The sequence below is a fragment of the Narcine bancroftii genome, chromosome 8 (genome assembly GCF_036971445.1).
Source record: "Narcine bancroftii isolate sNarBan1 chromosome 8, sNarBan1.hap1, whole genome shotgun sequence".
In the NCBI taxonomy this organism is placed as follows: domain Eukaryota; kingdom Metazoa; phylum Chordata; class Chondrichthyes; order Torpediniformes; family Narcinidae; genus Narcine; species Narcine bancroftii.
This window is the reverse complement of record NC_091476.1, coordinates 91,159,688-91,185,229: the sequence shown is the minus strand read 5'-3', so window position 1 is coordinate 91,185,229 and position 25,542 is coordinate 91,159,688. Positions and strand designations below refer to the sequence as shown.

At 42.2% G+C, this 25,542-nt stretch overlaps 1 protein-coding gene across 4 annotated transcripts in view; it reads right to left on the bottom strand.

The window, feature by feature from the left end:
- The window catches only part of pknox2 (pbx/knotted 1 homeobox 2), a 542,571-nt gene that overhangs the window by 481,589 nt on the left and 35,440 nt on the right, over nucleotides 1–25,542 (bottom strand). The window lies entirely within an intron of this gene.

The window sequence follows — 25,542 nt, the reverse complement described above, 5'->3', positions numbered from 1 at the left end:
AATATCTGTTCTTCATCTTGAAACGTGCAAATACAGAATATCACCTAGTGCATTAGTTTTGTTACAGCTTGCACAATCAGTAAGGAAAGAGTTCCTACAAGGGGCTCATTTTAACCACAAAAACAATCATTAACACAAAATCTTTATCTCTCTTCACAGACATTGCCTGATCGTGGAGCACTCCTAGTATTTTCTGTTTGTGGAGCTTTTAGATCAGAAATCTGAAGAATTAATTTTGCAATAATCGGAATTGTTCTATTAGATTACCTTCTGTAAATTTCTAGTGACCTTCATCAGAACTATACAGCAAGGGAAATCTCTCCTCTCAGCCACCAATTACTAAATTCCACACTCAGTGAAGCAATAAACACTGAGTCTGCCATTTTTCTTCTGGATGATATCTGGCTCAATAGCTGTGGCTATTGGAGGACACAAGATCTTTGGAAGAAAGTGTCCTTGATGATTTTTGCCCATCCTTCTAAAGAGAACAGGAGTGAGAGGAGAACATTCTTCAGGATGTTCATTCTGTGGAGCAGGAACTCGGTAGAAAATATAAATCACGAGAAGAGTTATGTGTGGGTCAAGCTCCTGTCAATCTGCTCCAACAATGCAGATTGCAACACTTTAGAAACATTGTCTCTCTCTCTCTCTCTCTCTGCAGATGCTGCCCTGACCTGCTGCGCGTTTTCAGCAATTTTTTTAAAAATTAATTAGTTTTGTATACAGTACAATATATAGAATTGTGTTCAAACAAAACTTACAATTATCAAAATAGAATAAAAAATAAATGGTTGTACTGTACATAAAGGTGGAGAGAAAAAATTGTAAAAGAAAAAGAATAGATATATGTGCGAAGCTACTGTGATAACGAGGCCCCCCCCCCACCATCCCAAAAAGAAAGACAGGATATTAATAAAATAGTAGAATTAAACCAACATGATAAGGTTCAACCATTAAGATTAAAGAAAAAGAAAAGTGGTGGTAGGGAGTAGAAAACATTTGATATCCAACCCCATAATATCTAAATATGGTTTCCATATTTTTAACTATGTGTCACATCCATTTCTAATATTAGAAGTCATCTTTTTGAAGGGAAAACAATTTTGCATCTCCCTCTTCCAACAATCAATTTTAAGACTGGATTCCGATTTTCATGTAATTGCTGTACATTTCCTGGCCACCACCAATGTGACTTTAAAAAATTTTAATTGATATTTTGACAACTTCAATTGGCGTTCCAAATCACATACATTTCCCAAAAGAAAAAGCTCAGGTGTTAATGGTAAACATATTTTTAAACTTGCCCACATCTTTCCAAAATTATGTCACCTTGGTAAATTACCAGGTCGAATGTATAAACGTACCAATTTCTGTGCCACATCTAAAACATAAATTTGGAAAATTTGGATTACATTTATTTAATTTATGTAGCATTAAATATAATAGTTTTTTTTATTTCACACTTGCAGCATCTGCAGCTTTTCAAGCATCCTTTATGGAAGAGCCAGGAACCACGAACCAACCAGGAACATTACCCTTTATGCAAACAAAACCTATGGGGAATCTGGAAATCGGAAACAAGTAAAACAAATTCAGTGACATGAAATTTAAACTGTTTTTTTCTTCAAGTAGATGCCTCCTTTCCAAGTACCATTTTTCCCTATATCCTATCAACACATTTATTCACATTACATTCACAACCAGACCAAGAATAATCCACTTGAATTAATAACTGTCTGCTGTGCCAGAAATGACAGCCATGGTTGACACTACGATTGGGAACTTACATAAACTGTTTGGTATTATTAAAAACAACAACCACGGAAGGACTTAATGCAACGAAGACTGAAAGACTTGCCATGGACCACTCGAAACTACTGAAATGTAACAAGAGGCATTTTCATGCTGGACCTCTGCTTCAAAAGTGGATTAAAATTTTAAACTTACCGTGGGCTCCACTCCACTTACCTGCCTGTTCCCCTCAGCCCTTAATTCTCTAAAAATCTACATCGGTGCCTTAAATACATACTATTTCCTTGGGCAGAGAATTATATAGATTTACTCCTCTTTAGGTGAAGCAGTTCCTCCTCATCTCGGTCTTAAATCTGCTCCATTAAATCTTGAGACTATGATCCTTTAGTTCTACGATCACCTGTCAGTGGAAACAAACTCTCTCCTTCTATTCTTTTCATTTCTTTCCCCCAAGTAATCTCTCCTCACAACATAACCTCTTCATTTCCAGAATCAATCTGGTGAATCTCCTCTGCATCACCTCCAAAGCCAGTACATTCTTTCTAGACTAGAGAGACCAGACCTACACACCAGGCATTGCCTCTGCAGTATCCTGTACAGTTGCAGCAGAACCTTCCGCTCTTAAGTTCAATCCTCTGGCATTAAAGGCCAACATCACGTTTACCTTCTTGATTATCTGCAGCATCTGCAAACCAACATCTTGCATATCATGCACAAGCACTCCCAGGTCTTTCTGCATGACAAGCTAAATGAAGGAAGTGAATGCAATATCTTGATGTTTGCAGATGGCACTAAACTGGGTCAGTAAATGTGAGAGATGAGGAAGATTCCAAGGAGGCGGCTGGGTAACTTGGACAGACAAGAGGGATTGGGCAAATGCAGTTTCATGTCAGGTTACCCACTTTGGTGGCAATGACATGAAAGGGGATTATTAACTGGTTGAAAAATTAGTAAAGAGGAGGTGCAACGAGACTTAGGTATCATGGTGCATCAGTCATTAAAGGTGGAATACAGATACAACAGGCAAGGAAGGAAGCAACTGGCATGTTGGTCTTTATTGCTAGAGGTTTTAAATATTGAAGCGGGGAGGTCTTACTGCTTACCTCCCCTTATCACCTCAGCTTCTGTCTCTTCTACCCTCCCGTCCATATCCACGCATGACCTCTTACTCATTAGCCTGTACCCCTGCTCCCCCACATTTTTTTAAAATTCATGCACCTCCCTACTTTTTGCTCATGCCTTGACAAAGGGCTCAGGCCCAAAACGTCCATTATCCTTCACTTCCTAAGGCTGCTGCGTGACCTGCTGAGATTCTCCAGCAATTTGGACATTGCAGGTCTTACTGTAGTTCCTTTGGGCTTTTGGAGAAAACACATCTTGAGCCACCATGAACAGTTTGGGTCTCTTAATCTGAGGAAGGACATTCTTGCTCTCAAAGCGCATTGAAGATTCACCAGGCTGATTGCTGGGATTATAGAACTGACTTACAAAGCAGACCATCTAGAATTATACTCATTGAATGAGGAAATTTCAGAGAGATTATAAAAAATTCTGACAGGATTAGACAGGTTAGATGCAGGAAGAATATTGTAGGTGTTGGGGAAATCCAGAACAAGGGGACATGGTACAACGATAAGAGGCAAGCCTTGCATGATGAGAAGATCTTCACAGTTCAGTGGAACACTCCTTGCCACAGAAAGTGATTGACGGCAGTTCATTACAAATTTTCAAAACGGAGATGGACTCTCCTCTTATGACTACTCCTGCATCTATTTTTCTATGAACCTACACCAGCTGCAGTTTTTCACCATTTAAATAGTTCTTTCCAAAGTGGATCTCACATTTACTGACCTTGTACTCCATCTGCCAGATCTTTGCCCTCTCACTTCACCCATCTGTATCTCTCTGCAGACTCCGTCCACTGCATCATTAGTTTTTCCATTTGCTGTCATCAAATATAAATGTGCTAAATTTGGCTGCCCCCTCCAAATCATTAATGCACGAACAGTTGCAGGCCCAGCACTAACCGTTGTGGCACTCAGTTCACCACTGATTGCAAACCAGAGAAACGCCCACTTATCCCAAATCTCTGCCTTTTATTGGTTAACCAATCCTCTCAGGGTAATACTTCACCTTTAACTCCATGCCAATGCAAGTCTTTTGCACTGCACCATATCAAATGCTGTCTGGAACACAAAGAAAACTATTTCCACCTGCTCTCCTTTATCTTCTGCAGTCGGTAAATCCTCAAAGAACTCAAGTTTGTTAAACAGGACCTGCTCTTCCTAAATCCAATGCATCAGCCTAAAGGAACAATATCTATCCAGCTGTCTTGCGATCTCTTCCTTAATAGTAGCTTTGAGCATTTTCCTAAGGAAGTTCACTAGCAAAGAGTCACCTACCTTATCTTGACATTCTTTTCTTAAAAAAACAGTAGCTTGACATTTGCCATCTTCCATTCTACTAGGGCCTGCCCAGAGTCCAAAGAATTTTGGGAAATTACCACTAACGCATCTGCTACAACTTCCGTCATTTCTTTCAGTCACCTCCAATATATCTCATCAGAACTAGGTGACTTAACTACCGTTGGGGCAGTATGGTCGGAGTAGCGGTTAGCGCAATGCCTTTACAGCGCCAGCAATCGGGACCGAGGTTCGAATCCCACGGCGCCTGTAAGGAGTTTGTATGTTCTCCCCGTTTCTGCGTGGGTTTTCCCGAGGGGGGGGCTCCTGTTTCCTCTCACCATTCGAAACTTACCAACGTGTAGGTTAATTGGGTGCAAATGGGGCAGCATCAACTCATGGGCCAAAATTGCTTGTGACCATGCTATCTGCCTAAATGTAAAAACAATAATTTAAAATTTAGGCCCACAAGTTTGCTCTTTAGTGTTCGTACTGAGGCCCTCACTTCCCATCGGCTCCCTCACAGCAATCTCTGGCATATTACCAGCATCTTACACAGTGAAGATTGACACAAAATATTTACTTTGGGCCATTTCCCCATTACTCATTATTAATTCCCATCTTCTCATCTTCTAAGGGATCTGTGTTTGCTTTGGCCACTTTATTTATAAAAACTTTTAATATCTGCTTTCATATGCCATGCTAATTCACTTTTTTATACATCTGGGCTTGGATTTCTCAGATCCCAAGTTTTATTTTTCTCTTCATTCCAGAAATTACTTTTAGAATATGTTGTATTCATTCAGAATGTCGTTTCTGTCGATTGGGACCCAGAGTACAATGTACGCAAGAGCCAGGATATGTGAGCCACATATTTTCATTAAACATACCCTCCACCCTTTAGATCAGAGGTTCTCAACCATTTTCTTCCCACTCGCAACCCACTTTAAGTAATCCCTATGCCATCGGTGCTCTGTGATTGGTAAGGGATTGCTTAAGATGGGATATGAGTGGGAAGGGAAGATTGAGAACCACTACTCTAGACCCCAACTGCTACTGAAATATTTTGCTTGAGAAAAATTGTCATTGGCCCATTTCCTTAGTTATGAAACCGTGCAATTTAATCAATTAGCGAAGATTAAAACAGATTCAGGATTCAAACCTTTCATTTCCACCTACATACCACTTTAAGCAATCACAGAGCACTGAAGGCATAGGGAATATTTAAAGTGGGATGTGAGTGGAAAGAAAAAGGTTGAGAACCACAGCTCTAGATTCACAATATAATCTCAACTTTGTGAGACACCTTCATCTACACAAATTTATTTCCAGTTTTCAATATCAATTCCAACGACTGACAATTGGAGCAGGGTTAGTTTTATAATGGGCAAGGCTGCCCATGAACAACTGGGCACAAGATCCCTCCGCATTGTGGCATTTCAGAAATAAATACACCACCCTGTCCTCCACAGCACACTCAATTCCTGCAGATATTAACCGAAGCAGCAGCACTCAGACCTTGCAATATTTGTAAACATCTTCTCACAACTAGCTTGATGATAACTTGAAGGGCTCAAGCCCGAAACATCATTTATATACCTCCGTCTCTTGAATGGACCTATATTAATACAAAACGATGCCATGTACTGTTGAACTGTATTTTTCTTTAACACTATACTTTACAACTTTTGTTTCACTGTAAAACTGTCCTTATTAATGAAATACCTGCTATGCATAGGTTCTCTTCCCTGAACAGCATGCAAAGTAAAGCTTTTCACTGTACATCAGTGCACACGACAATGAGTAACTCAGTTCAATTTACTGCAGAAAGTGAGGCAAGAATGTCTTTGATCATTAAGTGCACTGCAACTCAATGGTACACACCGTCTTACCTACCATTCATATCGTCTGCAAGACAGGGAAAAAGACAACAGCATCAATGCCCATTGACAGAGACCAGAGGAGACCACCACATGCATAAAAATAATGCTTTGTCACTCTGGGTATTGTGGGGAAAACAGCAACTGGCATCCGTCCCAGGGCTACTAGTTCATTGTTCAGATGTAAAGGAACTGTGGGACACAAGCTGAAAGGAACTGCTTTCACACACAAGATGTATTGAAGGTTCAAAACAAGTGCAAGGAATGTGAAAAACATGGCCCCCTGGGAGCAGTAATGTAAAAGGTATCTTTACACTTGACATTATTCTAAAACATGTAATTATGATGAAAAAGAAAATAAATTGCCAATTGGTATTTTTTTTGCTTATACCAGTGGCTCTCAACCTTTTTTCTTTCCACTCACATACCACTTAACCCTAGTGCCATCGGTGCTCTGTGATTAGTAGTAAGGGATTGCTTAAGGCGGTATGTGAATGGGAAGGGAAAGTTGAGAATCACCGTTCTGGGCCCAATTGTTACTGAAATATTTTACTTGAGAAAAATGGTCATTGGCCCATTTCCTTTGGAGTTATGAAACCGTGCACATAATGAGTCAATTAGTATGTACAATTAAAACAGTGGCTTTCAATCTTTTTTCTTTCCACCCACATACCACCTTAAGTAATCACTTACTAATCACAGAGCACCTATGGCGCAGGGAATATTTAAAGTGGTATGTGGGTGGTTTATACCTTGAAGAGCAGCTCAGGCCCAAAACATTAGATATTTATATATTTTTACCTCCTATGTACGCTGCAAGACCAGCTGAGTTCATCCAGCATTTCTGTGTTTTTGCTTCATTCACAGCACATGCAGGCTTTTGTGTTTCATTCATTTGATATTCTTGTTCTTTTACAATTTTTCGCTGTTGCTCTCCATATTTCTGAATATGCCAGGAACTACAGGTGACAAGACATTCCAATCAAGACCTCTCTACTTTTCCAACGCTGCATCTCTGCAGTTGCGAATATCGGCAGCCAAGACAGTTCCCCTATGCTGGTAGGGAGTTTTTGTGGAAGAACAGGCAGAGAGGGCAAAATTGCAGCCATTGAGATGAGTTGCAATGCACCAGGGACACAGAGTCAAAGTAGCAAATAAAGGGATGAAGGTTTTGTACTTTGCAAGGTTTTGCAAGCAGCGTAGGAAACAAAGTGCATGACCTGGCAGCACAGATATACGTAGACGGGTACGAGTGGCCATCCCAGATTTGCAGCTAAGGAGGAAAAACCCAACACCCAACCCCAACCAACCAATTTTCCCCTGCAACCGTGTCTGCCTGTCCCGCATCGGACTTGTCAGCCACAAACGAGCCTGCAGCTGACGTGGACATTTACCCCCTCCATAAATCTTCGTCCGCGAAGTCAAGCCAAAGAAGAAGAATGTCCAAGGAGACATAGTGCATCAAAAGGATGAACAAGTGAGCAGAGGGGGCGACATTGCTCTGTCAGTAAGGAACAGCATTCAATTATTAGAAAGAGATGGCATAGGATCAGAAGATATAGAATAACTGAGTTGAGTTAAGAAATAGCAAAGATGAAAAAGACACTGTTGGCCTCCAGACAGTAGCTAGGAAGTGAACAAATTACAACTGCAAATGAAAAGGTGTGTCATAAAGGCAATGTTATGGTAGTCATGGGGGATTTAACAAGCAAGTAGCCATCCCACATCTCCATCGGGCACACAGAACTCAAAACGGTCAACCAGTTTACCTACCTCGGCTGCACCATTTCATCTGATGCAAGGATCAACAAAGAGATAGACAACAGACTCGCCAAGGCAAATAGCGCCTTTTGAAGACTACACAAAAGAGTCTGGAAAAATAACAACCTGAAGAAACACACAAAGATCAGCGTGTACAGAGCCATTGTCATACCCACGCTCCTGTTCGGCTCTGAATCATGGGTCCTCTACTGGCATCACCTACGGCTCCTAGAACGCTTCCATCAGCGCTGTCTCCGCTCCATCCTCAACATTCATTGGAATCACTTCATCACCAACATCGAAGTACTCGAGCTGGCAGAGTCCGCAAGCATCGAATCCATGCTGCTGAAGACCCAACTGCGCTGGGTGAGTCACGTCTCCAGAATGGAGGACCATCGCCTTCCCAAGATCGTGTTCTATGGCGAGCTCTCCACTGGCCACCGAGACAGAGGTGCACCAAAGAAGAGGTACAAGGACTGCTTAAAGAAATCTCTTGGTGCCTGCCACATTGACCACCGCCAGTGGGCTGATATCGCCTCCAACCGTGTATCTTGGCGCCTCACAGTTCGGCGGGCAGCAACCTCCTTTGAAGAAGACCGCAGAGCCCACCTCACTCACAAAAGACAAAGGAGGAAAAACCCAACACCCAACCCCAACCCACCCTTGCAACCGCTGCAACCATGCCTGCCTGTCCCGCATCGGACTTGTCAGTCACCAACGAGCCTGCAGCAGACGTGGACATACCGCTCCATAAATCTTCATCCGCGAAGCCAAGCCAAAGAATGAAAAAAAAATTGGGAAAAGCAGATTGGGACTGGATCTCAAGAAAGAGATTTTGTAGAAAGCCACCAAAGATTACTTTTTAGAGCAGCTTGTAGAGGACCCCATGAGGGGATCAGCTGTACTGGATTGGGTGCTGTGTGATGGCACCAAAGGTGATTAAAGAGCTTAGAGCAGTGGTTTTCAAACTGCCCCCCCCCCCCCACCAAACTCACGTTACCCTTTAATTAATCCCTATGCCATAAGTACTCTGTGATTAGTAAGGGATTCCTTAAGGTGGGGGGGCTCGTTATGTGCACAGTTTCAGAACTCCAAAGGAAACGGACCAATGACAATTTTTCTCAAGCAAATATTTCAGTAACAATTGGGTCCAGAGCAGTGATTCTCAACCTTCCCTTCCCATTCACATCCCACCTTAAGCAACCCCTTAGTGATCACAGAGCACCGATGGCACAGGGATTACTTAAGGTGGAATTTGAGTTTAGTGGGCAGTTTGAAAACCACTGGCATAGTGGTTAGTGAAACACTGTTGCACCATCAGCGATTGGGTCAGGGTTTAAGTTCCTCACTGTCTGTAAGGAGTTTGCATGTTCTCCCCATGTCTGTGTGAGTTTTCCTTGGGGAGTCCAGTTTCTTCCCACCATTCAAAAAATGTACTGGTGGTGTAGGTCAATCGGGTATAATTGGGCAGCACAGACTCATGGGCTGAAATGGCCTGTTACCATGTGAGTATGTCTCAGTTTTAAAAAATAAATTAAGAATGATGGTTGGGGCGGGGGGGGTGGGGGAGGGAATCTCAATGAAACATTTCAAATGTTGAAAGGTGTGAACAATCTTTCTAAATAGATTGTTTCCCCTGGTGGGAAAGTCAATGACAAGAGGGCACAAACTCAGGATTGAAGGGCGCCCTCTAAGAACAGAGATGCAAAGGTATTTCTTTAGCCAGAGGGTGTTAAATCTTTGGAATTTGTTGCCACTGTCCATTGTCGAGGCCGGGTCATTGGATGTACTTAAGGCAGAGATTGACAGGTTCTTGATTAGACAGGGCATCAAAGGTTATGGGGAGAAGGTTAGACTGTGGGGCTGAGTGGGCAAATGGATCAGCTCAGGATTAAATGGTAGGGAAGACTCAACGTGCTGAATCGCCCAATTCTGTTCCAATGTCTTATGGTCCTGTGACTAACTCTGTGTGTGATCCAGGTGAGATACACAAGACTCTGCTCACAATTGCCTTTGACAGGCAACACATTTAATCAGTGGCACATGGAAACTATTTTAACAGACAATTAGTTCCCAGGAGAAAATATTTACTCTTGCAAGTGTGATGTATTACAGTCTGTACACAAATATTGTTTGATTACTGGCCAACTTTGGAAGGAGATATCCACAGTGGATATTGAGAGACAATTCGCGATGAATAATAAAGAACAGCATTATTCACCACTTAAATCACGCAACTTTAGATTTTAACTTTAAAATAAAGTCACAGAATCAGAGTCAAGCATCCCTTTACTACACCCCCCCTACCCCCCACGAATCCACATGATCATTTGCACTTATCCGCATACTCCACTGCTCGCCTACACCCTTAAGGGGAATTTGCTGTGGCCAATTAACCTACCAGCCCGCATGTCTTTGGTCTAAGTGGGGAATCAGGAGCACCTTGGAAAGCCCACAGGATCGCAAGAAACCACAGAGATTGGGATTGAACGCCAATGGCTGGAGCAGTGGGATCCACAACTCTATTGACGGCACCTTCTGTGCTACCAGAAATCCACGGATTTTCCAAGTCCAGTCATCCCTTCTCAGAGGGGAAATCCTGTCCAGCTGCGAGAGAGGGCCTGCTTTTCACAGAAAGCTGAATGGTGAAGCACTCCTTCAACAAACAAATAGGATTAACACAAAAACAAACATTATGGAGACATTCTGTCACTTTTGTCAACCCCTCCTTGGAAGACCTCAACCATCAGGAGAGTCTCACAATTGTCTCGCATCTCATCCCAGAAGAAACCTTACCGATGAAATGTGTATCAGAACCATTCAACTCTCGGGGGGGTGGGGGGGGAGGTGGTGAAGAACGACAAGCTAAAACATTCCCCCATCGTTTTTCTCCTTAAAAGTATTTTCCATTATTATCAGACTGTGGCGGCTCGCCCACCCGGCAAGCAAACCAGCTCCAGCAATCACGGGCTGATAAAACCAGTGGAAAAGGGACAGCAGAAAGTCACCTGTTTCCAGTTGAAGGTAGAACACTCCGATCCCCAGCGTCGAGCGTGTTCAGTGGAAAAGCAATTTGTGTCTCAGTTAAGGGTGGCCCAGTGGAAATGGCAGAAAAGGCTTCTTATCCCGGGACACTGCACAGCCAATTAACTGGGACGCCAGTGGAAAAGGGGCTTCAGATTTGTCGGTACAATCATCAGGCCTTTTCGCACCATGGGTGAGCAGTGACCCTACTTGGACACAGGTGAAATTCCCAGGAAGGCAGGACCTGCCGGGCTTTTCACTCTGCAGTCCAAATTCCACCATGGCAATTTAGGGTGTCCCGCCCCCAGCGATGACATAGTGAGTGAAACATTATGCACTTGACAGGAAGTCCTACCGGAAGTCGGATCGCACAGTAAAGGTGGACGAGGCTTTTCCAAAAATCAATAAAACTAATCCCCATGTTCTTAAAAAAATTCAATCCTAATGCAGAAACACCTCTCCCACATACTTTGACGTCACAACGCTTCCTCTGCTTGGTCATTTGTCGATTCAGGACGCAGGGAGAGGGTGGCCCGGGAAAATTACCCAGGTTTGCAGGCCGATACTTTCACACTGCCGGTTCACGGGAAGATTCCCGGGAATCCCCAGTTTACACGTTGGTAATGAAAGGGCCTAATGATTCACTGTCAGTCCCTCGTGAGCTGTTAATACACGTTGAAGCTCGTTTCTTTGTTTTGCCTTCCCACAAGTAATGTGCATCTCCATCTGAACAACCAACAGCATTACAGACACTGGGACCAATGGAATACACACCCCAGAGGGAACACTACCATGGGTGGCCCAGTTAGCGTCACAGTTAGCACAAGGCTGTTGCAGCGCCAGACCCCCAGGTTCAAATCCACTGCTGTCTGTAAGGGGGTTGCACGTTGTCTCCAGGACCTGCATGGGTTCCTCCTGGGTTCTCTGGTTTCCTCCCACCCTCCAAAACGTATGGAATTAGCCAGTATGGGTCTCAATGGCCAGAATTGGCTTTTAACATGTTGAAAATAAAATAAAATTAAAATTATTCTAATTTTGATGACCAAGCAGCCTCCAGGTGCAACAATGAGCTTAAATAGATCAGAGATTGAAAATAAATGACCAATCAAGGTGGAGAGGACCAAACTGAAATGTTTCACAAAAGTTAGTGAACTAATTTTAGTAATGTGATTATTAAAAAAACAATTTTGCAACACTCAAGATAAATGATGAATTCATTAATGTTCCTTTTAACCTCAAGATGCAAAGTTCCCTTTATTGTCATATAATGAATAAAAAATGTGATTTACATGATAATGCATCAACTTTCTCCTAAACAGAGTCGCCATGAGCATTACCTGGTGACCCTAACAAGAGAGAGAAGCAACAGAACCATTTCAGACACTGAGTGCCTGTGGATTTGCCTCCAGCAGCCTCACTGACTACTGTTCAAACCACTGGCCATGCGAGTTACTTGCTTTTTACCATATTTTCTGAGAATTTTTAAGTCCAAAGAGAGCGACAGCTTTTTGCTTGTGATGCCTGAACAGCACACAAAACTTACCTTTGCACTGCATCCTGTTGCACGGGCCAAGAAACTTCACTAAACCCTCAAAACTAACTTCATATGTTGCCAACACTCACCCAGCTTTTATTTCAACAGGGGCTTGGAGCAGTCAGATGGCAAATAAGGTCAAATTCATAAGAAAGTGGAGGGGGGGGGGGTTGAAAACGATTTGAACTTTCCTCAGCCACAAACCAACTTCCAAGTGAATTAATTCAGATGAAATAAATTACAAAAAGCCACAATAGAATCAGAACCCATAGCTTCTTGGTCCTAGGTATTCACGATTTATTACGGGAGAAGTATGATGAAAATACTTTGAACCACTTAGAAGTAGATTTTGGCTGAAGCAGTGGTGCCAAAATGAACACAATGTGGAGATAGATCATATTAAGTGTTAAAGTTCTCCACAATAGCAATATTGAAACTAGCAAATGAAAATAAGAAACGTTTACATGCAGAATTAAAATATTTTGTGAATGCAACAGAAAATCAGCTTTTCTTCATTGAATCCAACAGGAAAGTCTGCATATGCTGGGATTAGAGAGGATGGTGAGGGCAAGAATGGTGCCGAAGGCTTCCTGATTGGATCTGGAGCTCTGTGCTGCTAATGGTGTGTGGGGAGGGTCTGTGCAGTTGCAGTCGCTGCAGGAAAATCCACAGGCATTCAAGGTATCTGAAGAGACTCTCTTTTGCTTGTCTTTCTCTCTTACTTCAAAGAGTCAGGGCAATACTAATGGCGGCTCTGACGGCCTTATGAGCAAGTAAACCATTGCGTAATCTTACATTTTTTGTATTATTACATGACAATAAAGGAATCTTGAATTGCCATGGAAGACACAAGCATGCTGGGAAAATTGAGCACATAGGATGCATAGGAAGTATGACCAACGTTTCAGGTCTGAGCCAAGCGTCAAGATACAAGCCAAATGCAAACAGGCGCCAAAATAAAAAAAGGGAAGGTGAGGAGAGGAATAAGTAAGGGACAGGAGGAGGACCGCAAGCTAACAGGTCACACACGAGATGGCTGAGGAGGAAAAAAAAAGCCAAAAAGTGATTCTGTTCCATTCACATAGGCCACTCTAATCTTCCAGTTCTCTTTCACCTTCACTTTCCCATTCATTGGGTATATTTAAGATCAAAGGTAGATTAGTTCTTGATTAGCAAGGGAATCAAAGATTTATGGGGAGAAGGCAGGAGAATGGAGGTGGAAATCCATCCAATGATGAAGGGCGGATCGGATAGGCCAAATTCCCTAATATTTCTCCTGTGTCTCACGATTTTATTGCACTCCCACACAGGCCTTTGTTCCAACGATGCCCAGCACAAGCTCAAGGAACAGCTTCTCATCTTCCACCTCGCAATTCTCAGGACTCAGTGGAGAATTCAACAACTTCCAAGTCACCAGCCTTTCTGGCCTCACATCAACAATGGCCAGTTCTTGCACATTCAGTCATTTACTACAATAACTTGGTGTTCCCTTCTCTCAGGAGGGACTCCTTGTCCTGATGAGTCATCACAGAATCCTTCTTTTCCTTCCCATTTCCATCAACACCACCTAGTTCTGACAGGCTCCCCCCCACCCCCCCCCCCCCCCATTTTCCCCCTCCAACTGCTTAGACTAATTATGATACCTGGACAACCATAACCTCCACTCTGTCACAGACGTTGCCTGTATTCTCTTCACAGCTCTCCCTCTCTGCAACTGAAACACACCTCTCCCGATTCCAGTTCTGACAAGGGGTCGCCATCTTGAGGTGATGACCATTTCACTCACTGCTCACTCACTATTGCTGGCATTTTCTGTTCTTTTTCCATTCATCACTCAATGGCTTGGTGCGCTTCTTCCCCTCTGCCATCTACATCCTTCTCAAATCTTTATTACTTACTGCTGCATCAAATTCTTGAGAAAGTGCAAAGGAGAAATGAATGCTTCAAGCTTCCATTGACATCCTAGTAGATTAATTATGGCATCACGCACAAGATTTGCCTTTGGATTCACGCCACGCCTTTAATACAGTACATTGCATGTCACCCAATTGTAAACTTGATGTCAAGACTTAAGCACAATTATATCTCATATTAAGAAAAAATTCACCAAAATGGATCCATTGTGACACTGTGAGCATACAACGGCACTGATTTACCACAGCTTACAAATAAATAATGAGTACACTCACTCGTTTATTCAGCATATCATGAAGACGGCTTTTTTTTTAATTATTCCCTGGACACGACATTGAATTCTTCGACTCCTCAAACACCAGCCCAGCCAAACTTCTCCAACCTTCTCACTGGCTCACTGTCATCCTCCTGCATCCAAGATTCCACACCTGCATAACATACATGTGCATGCGCGCTATTACTCCCGAGCGTCGCGTCGCTGACGTCAGCAGCGGCACCGCTCCTAACGAAGGCAAGTACGCACCCGTGACAATAACAAAGCCAGAAACACAAGATTTATAGATGCTGGCACCTTAAGCAAATAATTGGCGGAGCAATTCAGCAGGTCCCAGAGAATCCATGGGTCGAAATGGCTAATGTTTTGAGTCTGAATCCTTTTACAAGACCAACAACCTGGAGACTCCTCCCCAAGCTTCTTCCCAACCTTGTGTATGTAATTTCATCGTTTTTTAATAGTGGCCTTGAGAAAGGGTTCAGACCCAAAATGCTGACTGACCATTTCTGCTGCTGACCTGCCGAGTTCCTCCAGCAATTCTTTGTCTGCTCAATCAAGCCAGTTTCAGCTTTTTCCAAGATGATGATGCAAAACACAAAAGTGCTGGAGAAACTCAGCAGGTTACGCAACGTCTATAAGGAAACAAAGGGATAGAACGAACATTTCAGATCTGAGTCCTTCGTCAAGGTACGAGTGAGGATCTGCTGAGTTTCTCCAGCACTTTTGTGTATTGCACTACAATCACAGCGTCTGCAGACTTTCCTGTTTAACTCCAAGATCATAATGCCTGGTTAGACCTATAGGTCAATAGGTATTCTGCAATGGCACTCAAAAGTATTCTAGGAGCTACTAGTCATAATAATTATTGCATGTTGTTCTATATTAATTTGGCATCCATTTACATTTGGAGCATTTACAGAGGGAGAGAAAAGATTGAACGGACACAAAAGTGAATTAAAAAATAAACAAACAAAAATATTCAATTATCTTACAAAAAGTACATTTTTGGAGGCTAGAAAGCGAGGAAAATCATCAAAATTCAGAAAATGGGAGGAGTTGGCCTTTTGATCCAGCGAGCCTGCTCTGCCATTCAGTGTGATCATGACTGAATTTCACTTAACTATCTATTCCTGTAACCCTCATTTCTCCTACTATTCAAAAATCTGTCTATTCATGTCTTCAATATATTTAATGAGGTGGCCTCTATTGCTTCATTGAGCAGTGGATTCCAGAGATTCATACGCTCTGGAAAAGCAGTTCCTCCTCATCGCACTCTGAAATCTACTCCCCTGAATCAAGAGATTATGCCCACTCGTTCTCATATCAGTTGTCAGTGAAAATAACTTTCCTGCTTCTATCTTTTTTTTCCTGCTTCCACAAGATTCCTCCTCATCCTTCTGCACTCCAATGAGCATAGTCGCAGTCTACGTCTCTCCTCATAAGAAAACTACCTCATTTCCAGAATCAATCTGGTGAATACACTCTGTCCTGCCCTCAATGCCACCATCTTCTTATGGGTGGCACGTTTGGCATAGCAGTTAGCATAACCCCTTTACAGCGCCAGGCATTGGGATTGGGGTTAAAATCCCACGCTGTCTGAAAGGAATTTGTACGTTTTCCCATTTGTCTGCGTGGGTTTTCCCCAGGGGTCCGGTTACTTTGCACCGTTGGAAACGTACCCGAGGGGGTAGGTTAATTGGGTGTAAATGGGGCAGCAAGGACTTGTGGGCCAAAATGGCCGGTTAACGTGCTTTATGTCTAATTTAAGTATTTTTCAAGCAAGGAGACCAGAATGGCCCATCGTACTTCAGGTGCAGTCTCACCAGTGCCCTGTACAGTTGCATAGAGCCTCTTTCACTCAGTCACTTTAGTAATGAAGGCCAACGTCCCAAATGGCTTTTGAATCAACTGCAAACTAACTTTTTTGTGATGTACAAGCATTCACAGGTTTCTCTACACAAAATGCTGCTTCACTGTCTAAATAATCCCCCTATTTACTATTTTTCCATCCGTGTCATATCTACCAGTGCACTCTTCTGCCAGATCCTTGCACCTCACTTAAATTCATCCATGTCTCTCAACAGACTGTGGCCTCTACACATTTTGCTTTGCCACTCAATTTAGTGTCATCAGCAAACTTTGATACCCTACATCTGGTGCATTCCACCAGCTTCATCTAACTGCAAGAAACGTGAAAAGATAGATGGATTAAAAGGCAGATTTAAAGGGGTTTGATCTTGTAATCATTTGTGAAACATGGCTTATGGTGAAAATGTGCAGAACCAAAATATTCCAGGATCCTATTTTAAAAAGGAATAGATTGAGGAATGAATTCTTCACTGCCACCTTTTCTATTTTAAGTTAGGATTAACAAGAATCCTTTGGAGGAAACCATTAGAATTTAACAGTTTAACTGAGTTACACACCAGCAGACACGAGAACATTGGCTCAAAGAGGAAACGAGGGGGAAAGGCAGCAGAAATAATTCATAGTTCCTAACATACATGTCACGAAGAAATCTCCACTGGAAGTTCTATCTTTCCAACATTAAGCTGTGTTCTTTTTACGAAAGAGGCTCAAAGTGTTAATAGCAGCAAACAAAGATAGAGATACATAACCAACGTTTCAGGCTTGAGGCCTTCATTAAGGTATGAGCAAAATATAGGTAAGTGCCCGAATAAAATGGTGGAGGTGGGACAGGGAGGGGTATCTTTAATGGTTTGACCAGCTGAGATTCTCCAACATTCGACCACGATGACTGCAGACTTGCGTGCTTTACTACTTAACCAGTCTTGGTTTGACCAGGAATTGCTAAAGGATACAATGTATATGATTTCCAACATACCAAAAAAAATTGCAAGACCTTCCAACAAACCTGTATTAATTTAGAGATACAGCTTGGTAACAGACCCCTTCAAGACACAAGCCAAATGCACCCATGTGACCAATTAACCTACCAATCCTTTTCTTTCTAAAATATTTTTACTGAGAGTGACAATTATACATAAATTAAACTGTACCATTATTTTTTAGGATGCAATTGCAGAAGAAAATAATAAGAAAAAACCCAGATGGTCAAACCCCTTCCATTTAGTAAGGTTTGAAAAAAAAACACCTAACATGGATCACCCAGAGGAAACCCATGCTGGTCATGGGAAGAGTTCACAAACTCCTTAAAGACAGCACTGGATTCGAACCCTAGTCACTGGCAATGTTATTGAATTCCTTCAACAAGTCAGTGAGTCTGGCCCCACTCTTTACCCCCTTCGCAAACATGAGATCACACATTACTAGAGCCAAGGATCTGTTATTGTCAAGACACTTGAATGAACCCCAAAATAGTAAAATTATATTTTTTTTTGCTCCCTTTCAAGTGAATCTCTCTCCAATTCTGCACATTTACATTGTGTCTTACTTGTTAAACTATGTATAAGATATCTAACTGGTTTACTTGTAAAACAACCTCTGTCACTCCATCTTGGTACATGTGAAAATAAATGAGCCTGAAGGACAGGAGAGAGCAGTCAAAAAAGATGTTGGTCCTTTAGAGGAAGGAATAATAGCAAAAAAGAAGATTGATTAAATAATTTTAAAATGCTTCTTCACAGCTGGATCTTTTACTTAATATTGGGAGCAAGCAAGAGTCGACGGCAGGTGATGAACTTCAATCTCATCAATGATGCATAGCACTGAAGAGGTTCAAGTCATGAGAAGTTCTAAATCACCTCAACCTAAAGGCCAACATCCTCAGGCTCAAAAAGAGATGGGTCCAGAGACTGGGAAGACATTAAGAATGATCTTTCAAGATTCTCTACATTCAACAACAGTCTCAAGCAGCAGGAACACAACTACTCAAGGAAATGAGGGGAAAAAGTGATAAGGAATCACAAAGAAGTTAGCTCAATATTCAGCATTTTAAAAAAAATGCTACAATGGATTCTCAAGAATCTGGTGACAAAACCCTTGGATCAATGAAATAAAAATTACCTCTGATAAATCTGCACTGAATAAAGTTGTGACTAGTAAATTACACTGGCAAAAAATTCAAATGCATTCAGATTGTCTGGATTTTTGTATCCATCCAGAAAAACTCTGTTACACAAAAGCTGATGTTGGAAGGGATTAAAAGAGTTGGAAGACCTTTACTAGTGGGGTCCTATGGATATTGGTGTGGCCCTTACATTAACTCTGTTCATCACAAAGGTACAAAATCTTGTGATCTTGTTATTAATGTATTTAAGCACTGATGTACTGTCAGACCAAAACAGAGTCTGCTAACTCCATCTGTAATACAGTGTCCATTTTGCTTGCCATAGTAGCGGCAGTCAACTCCATTAGAGGGACAGTGACTGGCTTTAATGGAGTCACTCTGGCTTTTCCCATTACAAATCCATAATGTACTCACTCTTGGTTATTTCACAGCACTAAATAACTGACAGGACCAAAACCACCTTCGCTTGCATCAGCAAAGTGGTGTAACTGAGCAAATGTGGCAATTCCAAAGTCTGTTGGTTTCAAACATCTGATGACTTCAAAATTTTCTAACATTTCAAGACTCTCAATCCATCATTTACAAGAATAGGATTTAAAAGACATTCTGTAACATATTCAATTTGACTTGAGAAAAGCAAAGTTGATTACCTAAATATACCTTTCATCTTACTTTCCCGATGTGCAAGGGATAGAACCAGATTCATTTCACTTGTGAATCTGCAGAGGTCATCCAATGCTCCTGAGGTGGCTTCCCCTACATTGGAAAGACTGGACGCACACTGGGAGGCCATCTTGTTGAGCGCCTACGCTCTGTCCATTCCAATGGCGTGGATCTCCCAGTTGCCACCTATTTCAATTCCCCACCCCATTCCCGTGCCGGCACATCTGTCCATGGTCTCATGCACTGCCAGACTGAGACCAGCTGCAAAATGGCGGCACAGCACCTCATCTCCCAACTGGGCACTCTCCATCCAGTTGGCATTAACGTAACGTCTCCAGTTTCTGTTCGTCCAACTCTGCAAGAGCCAACCCCTCCCCTGATGAATTCTCAGCTTTCCTCTCCTGTCCTCCTATCCCTGCCCAATTATGGCATTTTGCCTGTTGGCCAGTGTTCCGCCCCCTGTCCCTTCTTCCCCAGCCTTTTTATTCCTGCATCTGTCTGCTTTCTACTCATACCTTGAAGGACTCAGGCCTAAGCTGTGGGTGATATATCTTTAACTCCAATGGACGCTGTGTTCCTCCTGCATTTTTATGACAAGTAAGATTATGCAAAGATTGCACTGAAGAAATGGAAAAACTGTGGTTAGGTGCATATAAAGATTGGGATTATTAGCTCGCAGTGAGACAGAAAAAGCATCTACGAGGTCAACCTGGAATATGCAAATGTGCTGAAGAAGCCTAGCAGGTCATGCAACAAACTTGAGGGTGTGGAAAGGTCATTATGGAACACAAGTTATACAGAGGACCAGCCTCGATTTTACTGACAAGCAAAGTATGCAGAATGCCACTGACGATTACTACTTGTACCTCTGGTTCTCGCGTTCCCAAATATAACCAACAGTCAGACTAAATTCCATACAATTTGCACAATTGAAAGTAGGAAGGATGCAAAAGTGGATATCCCCAAGTGAGTGATTTCTTTTTAAAAAAATTTTAAACCCTCACTGCAGTGAGTAACAACATTTTTCTTTCTGATTGCACAAGTACAACCCAACGAAACAGAGTTCGCTGTTGCATGGTGCCACACATGCAGACACCAGACAAAACAAACAATACAAATGCAGGACAAGTATTCGCATAGACAAATAAATATTGTTTCATGAATATGAGAGTCTCGGCTGATAAGTGCGAGTGGTTCCTCAGATCAGAAACATACTTAAGGAGGTAGGCGTGAATGTGTCGGTGACGACTGTCCGCAAAAGACTTCATGAACAGAAATATAGAGGCTACACTGCAAGATGCAAGCCATGGCAAAGGTGGGATGCTTTGGATCTTGGGCAGTTCCTTTACATCTCCACAATTTGCTCTTGGTATCACTCTGATCCAGGTCAATCTTGGTTGGTCTCATCTGTCTACAAGACCTTTTTACCAGAATTCTGCAGCCTCTTTTAAATCGTTCTTGGCAAACTTTAATCTGGCCTTCCTGTTTCTGCGGCTATCTAGTGGTTTGCATCTTGCAATGTAGCCACTGTATTTCTGTTCATGAAGTCTTCTGCGGACAGTTGTCATTGGAACATCCATACCTACCTCCTGAGGAGAATTGCTGATCTGTTGGACAGACGTTTTGGGATTTTTCTTCTGGTGACTATGTATAAAAAGGGATGTAATTTCTACATGGTCAAACCATAATGTATACAAATAATCTGGAATGTGTACTTTAATCACATCTAAATTGTTTTGATTACAAATTTAAAACTGTGGAGCACAGGGACAAATAATAGAAAAAAATTGTCTTTGTCCAAACATTATGGAAGGCACCGAATTTCCCAAAGGCACTGCACCCTCCCATTAAGGTCTGAGAAGACTCAACCTGGCTGCTTTAAAGCCACAACTCAAATGTGTTTGAAATGCTGACAAAACATCTGATCAGAGTGTACGTTGTCTTTCCCCTGGACCAGTAGTTTTCAACAGGTCCAACAGTGGCAGAGAAACATGCCCCTGATAACCATGCGCCAACTTTCCATCCTTGACTGATGAAGCAGTGTTCTGAGGTGGGACAACCTGTGTAAGCAGTAAAACTACTGCCTCACAGCTCTAAAGCAATCCTAATCTCTGGTGCTCTCTCTGTGTGGAGTTTACACGTTCTCCCAGTGACCATCAGTTTCATCTGGGTGTTCTGATTTCTTCCTGCATTTCCAAGATGTGGAAGGTTGAGAGGTGAATTATCCAGTGTAAATTGCAGGAGAGCTAAAGAATCAGTGGAGGGGAAGGGGCAGTGTGGGAGTTCATAGGAATGTCGCAGGCCAAATTATCTTTTCAAATACTTTATATCTTTGTTATTGATGATGACTCGTAACAAAATCGTTACTCTCTGCTGCATCTCAATCACTACCGGGAATGGCTTACTGGAGAGTTTGCAGGATTTCTACTAACATCGTGAATCAGCATCAATGGTGAAAAGTACTGAACCACTTTCTAAAGATTAAATTGCCACTGCCATTTTGCAGGCAAGACAACAAGGGAACACAATTAAATAAATGCTCATGATATATAAACCAAATGGCTTTTCTAAAATTCCTTGCATTTTCTGTTGCGTGGTTCTCTGGAATACAATACCAGTGACGCACCGCTAATGCTTGCATTTTTCACCATCCGCTGAATGATCGGGAGACAGTTTCACCCCAATGATGAGAATCACTGTATCATAAACTCACAGATTAATGGAGCACAGAAGAAAAACATTTGTCTTGTCATAACAGAAAAATGTTAAAAATTACAGGAAAAGAACAAAGTCACGAAATTGGCCCAGTTAATAAGAATTTTTGCCTTTTTATTGATAAATTGCACTTAAAAGGATTTGGGCCAATCACTTCTGCTGGGATTTGCACTCATGCTGATGTCACGTTTCTGCCACAAGAACTATTGGCTGGCATTCGTGCACAGATCTTAGTTGCTGAACCCACGCGTTCAGGTCACTGAGCTCACTTTGGCAGCACGGATGAAGCCATCTTGCTGATTGTTGCTTTTGTTCAAGAGACTTGTGATGGAGTATCTCAGATGTCGCTCAAGGGAAGGACACAATCCAATGCAACTCCATGACGTCTAATGTGAGAAATCTGCTGCCTGAAATCTTTCTGTCACTCAAGGTAATGTGATTTCCTTGCTCAAAGTTCAAGGTTCCTTTTATCGTCAAGTAATAAGAAATGTAACATACTCAGTATACTTCAACTTTTGTCTGCCACACGGGGAAGCAAAGACTCACCATTAGCCTGGCACCACCTCCTCCCCCTTCAACTAATAAGAGAAAAAGGGGTCCCTTCAGAATCACAGGGTCCGTGTATTCACCTCCAGCACACCCACAGTCTCAATCCAGTGGGAGCCTGACCTCAGGATCCAAACCTCCAATCAGGAAGCTTTCAGCGCCCAAGGCCTTTGGGGAGATGATCTTGCCCACGGCATCCTCCCGAATCCTGGTTCCGATACCATGTTCCCATGAGCCAGCCTGCGAGGGTCCTTCAACCACAAGTCGCCAGCAGCCTGTGTAGGTCCTTCAAGGGCAAGCTGCATTACTGAATTGAAAAGTCGATTGCCTTGCAAACTCCAAAGAAATTCTTATATATAGGACATCCATTTGAAAGTAAATTATCCAGTGATGATTTCTAAAATAGAAAACATTATTCTTCAAACATATACCTATTAAAGAGATTTCATCAAATTCTCACTTAGATTTCATTAGTAATTACCACATATCCTTGTGTAATTTTATGCAACTTTTTGGCCAAAATATCTAGAATTTTCCATACACCTCATGTGAAAGTCTTCACACGTAACAGATCAACAGCTGCAAGTCCCTGTGCATAAATGTTACAATGAGGAAATGAATGGTTTAGGATGACTGAATTATTTGTGAATGTGAGTGCTTGAGAATTCTTACCAATTTCTATCATTATAGTTCTTCCTCTAAAGCATTCAGTTTCAAGGTATAACTAAAAATCAAAAGGATTGCAAACAGGTATTCCTCTTTTATGTTAGTAGCTGTTTGATGTCGATAGTTTTATTTTCTATTCCTTTAAAAATCACTTCTGCGCCTCACAAGATCTCATCAGTGTCTTTACTATTCACGCTGCAACCAGCGAGGGAGGTGCAGTTCACCCTTATAACGAGAGGGGAGTGCTTTTTGGCTGCGGGCGTGTAACGGGGTGGGGGGGGGGAGGGGGTGGCGAGATACAATTTCACAGCGTAGATATGCAGAATCAGCTGAAAGAGTGCAAATGCCGCAGTGGTCGAATAGTTGCGCTGACATAATTGTCGCACAACATTGAAATTCGCAACCAGTCACCGTGCACCGACCTCAATGCAGAGCGGATCAGCACTGGGTTGAGTGACAATAACCTCTCACCCTGTATTCATTGTGTTTTGTTCTTTATTCGTTTCAAGATCACTTGGACTTCTGCTACTGAGAATGTACTTTAGATTCTCGTGTGAATTTCAACCCCACCAAAAGTCGTATCCGTAGGCACTTTTACACAGCACTGAACAGCAGAAAATTTCAGGAAAATCTCTGCTCCAGTGGCAGTGTAGAAACGGCAGGATGGAATGCAAATTCCATCCCGTAATTTTTCCACCGGGACCCCTACACATTTTTACAGAGCGGCTGCAGTGTAAAATGACCGCAGCCACGCCGGAAGAAACAGGCCTAATTAACACGACGTTCCCCCCCCTCCGACAAACTCAGCAACACAGGAAGGCTGAGTAAAAGTACCACTGTGTAAACAACCACATCGCGACAGGCCCGGAGGTAAGTCTACTAATTCTTTTTGGAATAATTCCAAAGTTTCTGTATAGAAATGCCAAATTTAATAGCTGACCCTATAAATTTAACATTTAAACAAATTGTATAGAAAATTTGACTTTTACACAAGTATATATTGCAACTATATCTTGTCCACTTTACATTAGCATTGTGTTGGTGTCTATGGCAAGACAGAACTATGGAAGGCAACCGAATTATATATTAAATAGAGGCCTCTTAAGAATCGAGACGGAGGTCATTTTAAAACATTTTACCAGGTAGTTAAAAAGGGAATCTCTTGTCTGGTACTGTGCCCAGCATGGATACACGAGCAATGCTGCAGTGCACTGATTTCCTTCCAGGACCAGAAATAGATGTGTTCTTTGTAAATGTAATACTAGATCTCCTTGGCCTTGGTAGGAAAATAAAGATAGGTACTTTATAGCATAGTTTATCATCAAAAGCACATTCCATTATCCCATTACTAATGATGCAGTTACGTGAAACAGCTGTATTCTACAAGAGCCAGAACTACTAACACCCCGATCGATTACAGGTTAATTGAGGCATCCCAAGGTCAATTGGAATTTATTTTCTGTCACTGAAGACGTTCTCTGGAGTTTGTTGTTTTCTCCCATTGAACAAACTAAAATTTGGGGCAGCACGGTTAGCGCAATACTGTTACTGCACCAGCAATCGGGACTGGGGTTCAAATCCCACGCTTTCTGTAAATTGGTTCTCCCCGTGTCTGCAGGGGTTTTTCCTCCCACTGTTCAAAATGTACCAGGGATTGTAGGTTAATTGGGTAGCATGGGCTTGTGGGCCAGAAGCGCCCGTTCCCATGCCGTACGTCTAATTTTTAAAATATTAATATGTTTAACCTCAAGCCTTTGATACTTCTGTCTAAGTTTGTGTAGGCTCACTCATCGAACCACTGCAACAATATTACCAAAGTTCAGGCATCTGTCATCAGTTTTGCACTTCCCTCATTTGTTGATCTGAATTCCTTGGTCTACAAGAAATCAAGCAAGTTCCCTCTACACCTACTTATGAGCAATGACACCAAATTTCGAAATATGCCGACCGTGCTCAAATTCAATCTTTAAAATGTTGATGTGAAGCAAATAAAAACCATTAAAATCCGCCACTAATAATGATGGGTGTAGATAGAGTAAATGCAAGCAGACTTTCTCTACAGAGGTGTGGTGGAATGTGTGCTGACTGGTTACATCACAGTCTGGTATGGTGATACTAATACCCCTGAGTGTGAAGCCCTGTAAAAGGTAGTGGACACAGCCCAGGATTTCACAGGCAAAACCCTCCCCATGATTGAGAACATCTTTAGGGATCTTCACCAGTAGCGATCATCAAGGATCCACACCACATGCTCTGTTCTCGCTGCTGCCATCAGGAAAGAGGTTATCGGTGCCGCAAGACTCGCACCAGCAGGTTTAAGAACAGCTGCTACCCCTCCACCATCAGACTCCTCGACAACAATCTCAATCAGGAACTCATTTAAGGACTCTAACTTGTCCACTTTATTGATTTTTTTTAAT